Raw genomic sequence first — 9,244 nt, forward strand, 5'->3', positions numbered from 1 at the left:
ATTTCTGTGACGAAATGGCTAAATGGCTGACATGTTACTAAAAACATTTTTCTGTATTAAAACTAAATAGAAACTGATTCTGGTATAAAAAATGCCTTTAAAGGCAAACATTTTTGACCAACACAATAATACAAAACACATTTATGAATCCATAAAGCATACATGAGATGTATTTTTGAATACATAAAATATAATTTGTTACAGGGAAAGATATATTCTTTCCCATATTGAAAGAAAGGAAAATAATTTGTTACAGGGAAAGATGTCACATTCCCATATTGAACATTTGCTTAGAAGCAAGAGCTTTCAAAGGCTTGCACCTCCCTATCCCTTGCTGTGTGAGTAAAATTGGGAGTTTCAAGGAGGCCTCAGTTGGAGCACAGTTCCACAGACTACCCAGTGTCCTCGTAGTATTCAAGGACAATGTTAGATGGGCAAGGAGTAGAGACCTTAAGACATTTCAATTCTAGGCCAGGGATGGATCTCCACATACCAGCTAAGGGGCATGAGCCCTCTGCTAAAGATGGAGGAGATGCAGACCACAACTTCTGTGGTAAATGAATCAACCTAGAAGTTTTACTAATGGTGACACTGACACCACTCTCCAAGCCCTATGAGGTCCAACCCACCAGCCCTGCAGCACTGACCTGTTTGGTGTAGGTGATCTCTGGCCACTTCAAACAAGCGCAGGTGCATATTGGTGATGGGGTTGAAGGAGCCACAGGCCAGAAGCACCACAGGGATTCGGTTCTTCATCTTGTCACACACATCCACACCTACTGCAGTGGCCACCCTGTCTTATAAGGACAAAACTCATGTCAGGGAGTTGGCGTGGAGATAGTTGTCCAGATCAGTGTCTAAATCACACACAGACATCAGCCCTTCCCTGCAAGCTGACCAAGGAGGCACTAACAGTAACTTTCATGGAGAGTTTACCACAGACCAGGCCTGTGCCAAGTGCTACATCAAGGCAAATGCCTTCTCTCTAACCTTCAGTCAGCCTGAGTGGTACATGCAGCTTAGGGACCTTGAGAACTGCTGGGTAAGGGATGGACCCAAGCAGCCCAAACTCGGGGCCCATGCTGTCCTCCTTACACTCTTCCGCACTCTCCTGGGCCACCTTGGGGTCTAAAGGAGGTCTGCACGCATCCCATAATGTCACCTTTGAGAGTCTACATAGAACTCATGAGATTCCAAGGTGGACTGGCATGTCTAAAAACCTTTTTATTTTGAAATAGTCAAAATTTTAAGAAGAGCTGCAATTTGTACGGGGAATTGTGATATACTCTTTACTTATATTCCCTAAATAATACCAACATTCTACCATAGCTGCTTCAACATTCTCTCTCCCTCTCTCTCCCTCTCAGACACACACACACACACACACACACACACACACACACACACGCACAGATACAAGTCCTTTTTTCCCTAAAGTGTTTTCAAGTAAAGAGGTAGACACAGTATCTCTTTACCTCCAAATTCTTTAGCCTGATTTTATTCGTTACACCTTTCTGGGACCCAAGAAGTCTGAGGTACGCAGCCAGCCTCCAGCCTCCCACTCTGTGGTTTTCATGACCAAGGTATGGCTAAAGGAGAGAAGGCAATCTTGGCTGAGGGCCAGCTGCAGACTAGCTCTCTTGCCTCTGGCTACGCTGCCCTGGAATTGGTGAGGGACACTCCACCTGGGCAGGCCTCACTCTGACTCCTGGTAGAGTGGTAGAAGATCAAGGGCAAATCGCAGCCCCCCTTTGAGTGTCATTTTCCTCATCTGTAAGATGATGATGATGGTACTGTAACTAGATCATGCCAAGGGAGAAGAAGGAGATAACCACACATCTGTGAAAGGCTACGTGGAGAGTGCTCTCAATTATCTTTGCTCCTGGCATTCACTTGTGATACTCCAGCCCTTGAGCTGGAGCTAGCAACTTGCTTCTATGAAAGGAACGCAGCCCTGCCACACTGAAAAACATGCTCAGTATGCTTCATGGGTAGTGTGGCTTGTGAGAACTGGAGTTTTCTTTAACAAGCATAGAGTCAGACCTGGAGCAGGGCTGGGTGCTGACTGAAGCAGGGCTCTGCCAGCCAGCCAAGGGACCTGCTTCTTGGAGGAGAGAAGGCTTGAGGTGCTCTGCAATGCAGCAGAGTTGTTTCTGATATATTCTGAGGTAGCTATGAAGACGCAGCCTCCCAGCCCAGGTGTAGCACAGCTGGGCTCTTCAAGCTTCCTTTAAGGCAGCAAGAACACCCTTACTGTGTGCAAAGCAAGCTGGCTAGAAACTGTTGCTGGCTTCATCCCAGGGGGTGGGGTGGCTGAATGAGATATCCCCAAGTGCAGCAGCTGTTCCCAAGAGCAGCCCGCTGAGGGTGCCTAGGAGGAAGTCTAGTTTTCACAGCCACCTCGCAGTCAATCTCCTACTTCCATTTTGACAAAATGTAAATATTTGGAGCCACTAAAACATGTAACTGCAGTGTCTCAGGTAGCCTGGAGTTTTGGCTCATTTTTCCAAAGGCAAATTAAAACATTTGTTTGCGAGGGGCATCAATGGCAAGAGAGTGCCATGTTGAGGCGGACAAATGACTTCATTAAGGGCCTTTCTTCTTTGTCTTCTCTTTCCATGGGCATACTGAGCTGTACCGCTCCAGCAGTGACTATGTCACCCCCATCTCAGGTGCGAGGACACAGCCGGCACATGGCCAGCTGCCCTTGGTCCTCCTGTTGGCTTAGTGACACCTATACCCCTTGTTTCTCGTTCCTTGCTTCAGTTCAGCAGCATCCCAAGCGAACTCAGAGAAAGACAATGATCAGGTTGAAATGAACTCACTCCAGGAGAATAAATAGGGTTGTGGTTTGGGAGCAAGCCTCATCAGACACAAGGTAAGATGCATATGATAAAAGACCCACCTGTCCTTACTGTCTAATCATCTCTAGTGGGATGAGTAAGTGTGGGAGATGTCTGTGATTAAAAAGACTGCTCATTGATAGGCACTCTGCAGAGGCCTGCAGACTGAGCAATAATGTCTACTGGAGGATTTAACACCTTGAGAATTCCTTCCTGGAATTCATCATTAACCGAGGATAGGGCAGATGCTCCCTCTGGTCGTCCCCCCCGCCCCAGTTTATGACCTCCCACCTTACAGTCAGTTGGAGAATGTTCATTTACCCTTTAAATACAACCTTCTGATTCTGAAATGAGGTTAGGACTCCTGAAATGCCTTCCTCACCCGTCCGTGGATGGAGCTTAAAGGTGCTCTCCTGGGAGTATTTGCCTATGCCCCTTCCACTGCACCAATGTTATGCCTGTGAGCATTTATACTTTCTTATCAGCCACAGGACCATCAAATCCTCCCTGGAAGGTGGGTCCTAGATGGTGGTTCCTTCTCATTTCCATCCCTTACTTCACAGTACTGTGCCCAGCGCATCACAGGGACTTGGGAAACGCATGGAGGACCAGTGTGGGTGACTGTCCCTGGCCAATGATTTTGTCACATGGTTTCTGTTGTGTTGTTTTGTTGCAAACTGTTGATGAGCTGGGCCTTCCGGAGACAGAAACAGCTTACTGACCTATTAGAGACACCAAAGTCTTCTCCTAGTTAGCTCCCTTACAAGGGACTCTGACTGAAATCAAACAAGAAATCTGTCCTGTTCTGCCATTTTTAGCATAATGATCCCATCAATAAAGATAGTGGTCTCCTGTATATTGATCTTAGGGTCACTCCTCTGTGCTAGATAAGCGCAAATTGATGGTGATCACTGTGCCTTGACAGAGTCCAACCAGTTCATCCCAGATTATTCTTCCTAAGTGCTGTCCTGCCCTTTTGAGGAGGCACCACTGCAAGTTTTAAGGCTGTCCAGTTTCCACACCATGGCCAGCCACTCCATCTTCCATGTACCCACCTGACAACTGTCTATTAAGCATCTACTGATGTATCAACCTCTGGGTACTGAGATACAACAGAAGGCAAAGCAGATGTGGCCCCTGTCTTCACAGAGCTTCCAGTCATCCTTGGGAGAGACACTTCATCATGCATGATCAGTAGGATGAGGAGCTTAATAGCTCACTGTGAGAGGCAGAATAACAGTCCCCAGATGTTCAAATCATAATATATGAAACCTGGACATATGTTGTGTTACATGGTACAAGGGATTTTGCAGATGAGATTAAATAAAAGGCCACAAAATGAGAAGAGAATCTTAATTATGCAGTTTTATCAGGGCAGGTCTTATACAAGGGAGGCAGAAGGCTTGAACAGATGAAAAGAGATGATGTAGGATGGAACAATGGCCAAGCAGGGAGTCAGTCACTAGGAAGGGAGGACGGGAAGTGACCTCCAGATGCCCCCAGAGAGGACAGAGGTGCTCCAGACCTGCCAATACTTTGCTAGTACAATTCTGACCTCTAGAACTACTGTTCATGATAATTTGCCACAGCAGCCATAGGAAATTCACCCACTCACTGTATAGAGCTTTCTCATGAGCTGTGAGCAGGGGTAGAAGGGACAGGAACCCAGCCGCAAGGAGGAGGATGCAGTGTGCGAGGCAGGCACATGGCACTATGCAGGACTAGAATCCACAACAGGGCAGAAGGCAGGGAAGGAACAGGTGCCAGCATGGCTCCCGTGCAGGTGTGAGCTGATGTGAGGGCTCAACATGGGATGCAGAGGCAGAAGACCCTGCAGGCCTAGGGACCTGTGGAGTGTAGACTTTATCTTACTGGCAAGGAGGAATAGCTGCAGGATTTTAAACCTGGGCATGACTTGTTCAGATGTCAGTTTCAGAGGGTTGGTGTGCTTCTGGGAAGTCCATCGGGGCTCTTGGAATGATGCTACCAGGTCCTGGTTCTCCCACCTGGTGAAGGTCAGGTGGTTCCCATATCCAGGCGGATGGCCTTTTTCTGCTGCGCATATCTGACCCCGCTTGTCAGGTAATGTGATGCTGGACAATATTGTACATGGACTCAATTCTAACTCAGCATGTGCACTATGGTGGCTTGTCACAGGCCCTCACTGAGACACAAAGGAAAGCAAGACAGGCAGGTTAAGAGCCACCGCGGATGTAATGTGCTAACGTTCATTGCTTGGGAGGCTGTCAATTTCCCCTTCCCTGCAGTGAGTGCCTCCGATGGCCGGCTCTGGAACAGGGCTGCAAACATCCTGTTTATTACAGACATAAAGCAGATGGCTTCAGGCAGAATGGAAATGGATTTGACAAGCATCTTTCATTACACAGACCTCTTGACCAGGCTCCTGATCTTAAAGAAAACAAGAGACACGGTTTGCATTTGGGACATCGAAGACCGCATTTTCATGACCCAGGACAATCATTTCCATCTGTGTGATTGTGTCAACTTCTCTAGGGCGATCAACCCTCATGAGAACTCTGCTACTTTTTCTTTTCAACTTTGTTGGATCCACCTGCTGTTGCTATGGGCACCCAGTGCTGCCAAGAACAAAAGCAACTTGAACTTTCTATGTTGCCATGAAGCTCCCGTGCCAACCTCTCCTTGGAGGAGCAAACATGCCAATTAAGCACTCTTCCTAATTATGAGACTCCCAGGAAAGCAGGCAGCTTTGGTGTTGAGAACTTTCCAAATTTTGAAGGAGCAGGAGGAACGGAAGGAGGTCCCTTCAAGTGAATCTGGAAGGATTTCAATTGCCGCTGTAAGCGGAGCTGAGTAATAGCAGCTGGGTTTACTGAGCAATAGGCTCCGCACTGTGCTGAAGATGCTGCACATGTTGAGGCTAATTCTTCAACACTCCTGGAACGGGAGGGTTTGTGTTCGCATTCTGGTAAACAGCCTAATTTGCTTCTCCAAGTCTCAGTGACTCTCATGGGAAATGGAGACAATTACCTAGACCCCACAGAGCTCTCAGGAGGACTGGGGCTAACCCCTCAGACAGTACCTGGTCCATCAGAGTTCTCCAGAGTACCTGCCTCTTCTTTTCATGGCGGTTAGTACACAGCCCATCATTCCTGCACCTGCCTCCAGATACGTCTGCCTCGTTTGAAAAGGACCTCACCTTTTTTCCCATTGCCAATGATCAAACCTGGCAGCCTTTGGGCGCAGAGCCCGAATACTTGAATGCCCTGGTGACACCAGGAAGACAAGCAGTGGGAAACGAAGTAACTAAGGAATACTGTAGTTAGTAGCTGGGTCTCCCAACCTCCCTGAAGCTTCAGATGGCTTCTTCCTCCCATGTCAGAAATGAAGGTGCAGGGCACTTCCCCAGTGACTACAGTGTGCACAAATGGAGGCTCTGCACCCTCAGAAGACTCTGGCTTCATCAAAATACAACATTTATTGGGATTTGTTCCCCAGGTCCTGACATGGCCTTTCCTAGAGGATCATGGGAAGAAACATTCTAAAAGAGAAATCTGGTCCACAATGATTTGGGAAGGAAGAGTCACCCTATCCCATGAAGAGACCACTCGCCTCATAAATATTCATTAAAACTTCTTTAAAATCTACTACAGAGTCCACTGGGCTGTTTCCTTTCAGGGTGGCCCACTCTGATCTCTCTTTGGAGTGTAATCTTTGCTTTGCTAAATAAACAATAAACTTCTGCTTAAACTGTCTATACTTCCAGTAGTGCTGGGGATTGAACTCAGGGCCTTGTGTTTTTGAGGTAAGTGCTCTACCACTGAGCTGTATCCTTACCATAGTCCATGTCACCTGACTGAATTTTTTCCTTCCAGAAGAACTAAGAGACCCCTGCGACACCAGGAGACTGCACCACAAGAAACCTGCTCCTGCTCTCTGGGCATGGTCCAGTGAAGAGAATCACATGACCTTAGGTAGGGTGGAGTCTCCTGATCTGCACCTGACACTCATTCTCTTTCCCACCGGTCACTGAATCTCTGCTTTTAGCCGGGCAACTGCTACGTTTCCCAGTCTCCCTGGCAGCAGGGCATGGACATGCACCCAGGGTCTGGCTAGTGATCTTTGAATAGAAGCGTTAGGTGATACATCCATGAATACTCTTTAAAAGACAGAAACATGGTGGTCTATGCCTGTAATCCCAGCACTCAGGAGGCTGAGGCAAGAGGAACGTGAGTTTGAGGCCAGCCTGGGCTACACAGCATGATCCAGGCCGTCTTCAGTTCTACGGCTAGACCCTGTCACGCACACACACAAAAATAGCAAATCTATCAAAGGAAACCAATCTTTCTCCCATTCCTCTTTCCTGATGCTGGTATGTGAGAACTGGAGTGTGGCAATGACGTAGGATGCCGAGGGTAAGGGCCAGCTCCAGCCGGACAGAGAGCAAACTAAGGAAAAGTCAGGAGTCTAGTGACCACACACACACTCACCTCTTTGTGTCTTACCTGGAGGAGAAATAATCTTCTAAGCCACCATTGTTTTTTATTTTTTTTCTCTTATATGCAGTTGAATCTAATTTCAACCGATAGAGTGATATATAATGAATGTTTATCAAAGTAGCATATAAAGAAATGAAAATGTAAAAATTTCAGAAGTTTTTGTTGCCTCAGTTAAATCTATTTTATATGCAGCAACTCAAGTTATATCATTTGAAAGGAAAAATATACTTAAGGAAAAAAATCTACCATAACTTAATTCTTTATATGAATTTTTCATGGGAGGAAAAGTCCTTACTCAGGATTGTGGGAGGGCGAAATGCGTAAAGACAAGTCTGTTCCTGTGCACACGGTGGAAAGCAGACACAGAAAGCAGACGCTGTCCCGTCCACTCCCCCCAAACAGATTCATTTTGCAGTGCGTTGCACTCTGCTTCCAGTGGGCATTTGCCATATGGCTTGGCAGTTTAATGGTTTTCTGGTACTTGACAAAAATGAGGCACAATCATTTTGCAAGGAGCTTGCGCTCCTAGATGGGTCTTTTCCAAATAACAGCTGTGCCTCAGAATTGAGGTACTCAGTTTGCAGTTTGTGGACACGATATTCAAACATTTACAAGTGAGCAAAACCTCAAGTCACTTGGGCTATTTCCAGGCATCAGAGTTTATGAAGTTTTCAGCAATGTTATGAGGGTGCAGCTGTCCACAGCTCCAGCCAATATCTCAGAGTCCCAGGCCCTGTGGGCAATGGCCATGCCTGACTTAGTAGCAAGCCATGTGGGGGTACCACAAACTGGGAGAGAGAGGCCATGAGAGAAGTCTTGCTCCAAAGCCCACAGAATAAACCCTGCATGTTTCTCTCAGTCCTTACCACGTCTGTGCAGATGACAGCCAGGGCAATAGTTCTGGTCTTCACCCCGGTTACAGGTGCCTACATGTCCATACCAGTTTGATAACAAACTAGATAGACATGACACCACAAACAAGAACTTCCTAGCTGAGTCAGAAGAGGACAGGTAAAGCTGTGTTGACAAACACCCCCAAATCCTAGTGACTTGGGACAATCAGTTCATTTCCTGTCTGCACATTCCATGTGTGGTGGTTTGAATGAAAATGTCCCCCATAGGCTCCAAGTGTTTGGACATTTTGTCCCCAGATGACGGCACTGTTTTGGGAGGTTTTAGAAGGTGTGGCTATCCTGGAGGAAGCATGTCACTGGGGGTGGGCTTAGAGAGTTCTTCAGCCTTGCTGGATCTCCAGTTGGTCTCCTGCTTCCTGTGCCTGCGTGATGATGTGAGAGCTTAGCTTCTGCTGCTCCTGCTCCAGCCACCTCTAGCCACCGTGCCTTCTTGCCATGACGGACTGTAATTCCCTTGGAACCGTAAGCTCAAATGCACTCTTCCTTCTATGAATTGCTTGGGTCAGTGTTTCTATCACAGCAACAGGAAAGTGACTCATACACCATGCTACCGGGAACTCTGCTCTGTGGTATTTTATTGCTCAATCCAGGACTCAAGACAGTAGATCAGTCCAAGCCTGTCACCAGCAGAGGAAAAGAGGGCCCGGGAGGTCCCCAATCAACAAGCGTACCTTGATCCCAAATCAGCACCTGTTGCTTCATGGACACCACACTACTACAGTGAGCAAGAAAGGACATTCTGGTGGAGGGCAGAACCATCTGGTGAATATCTTGTGCTTACTACAGTGGGCTCATGAACCACCCTGACCCTCAGTGACCACAAAGCAAATGGAGGTAATCACACATACGTCCTGAGGATTATCAGAAATGACCATGATGAAAACGTGTAAGAGGTTCTTTAGAAATGCCAGCTCATTCTTTTTCTCTGTGTTCAAAACTTCCAAGCCTGTTCTGGCTGTCTATATTCTTTGCCTGACAGGGATCAACCATTTTTTTAGTTGTCCATGAT

At 47.0% G+C, this 9,244-nt stretch overlaps 1 long non-coding RNA gene across 3 annotated transcripts in view; it reads right to left on the reverse strand.

Annotated features, from left to right (window-relative positions):
- Positions 1–9,244, reverse strand: part of LOC115071038 — a 98,159-nt gene that overhangs the window by 40,707 nt on the left and 48,208 nt on the right. For 2 of the 3 annotated variants that reach the window (XR_003850138.1, XR_003850134.1), the window contains exon 2: positions 648–797. This is a non-coding gene — a long non-coding RNA (uncharacterized LOC115071038). The remainder of the gene's footprint in view (positions 1–647; positions 798–9,244) is intronic. The other variant, XR_003850135.1, reaches the window with a different exon arrangement.

This window comes from Nannospalax galili, unplaced genomic scaffold (assembly GCF_000622305.1).
Source record: "Nannospalax galili isolate Female #2095 unplaced genomic scaffold, S.galili_v1.0 scaffold2070, whole genome shotgun sequence".
Taxonomy (NCBI): Eukaryota; Metazoa; Chordata; class Mammalia; order Rodentia; family Spalacidae; genus Nannospalax; species Nannospalax galili.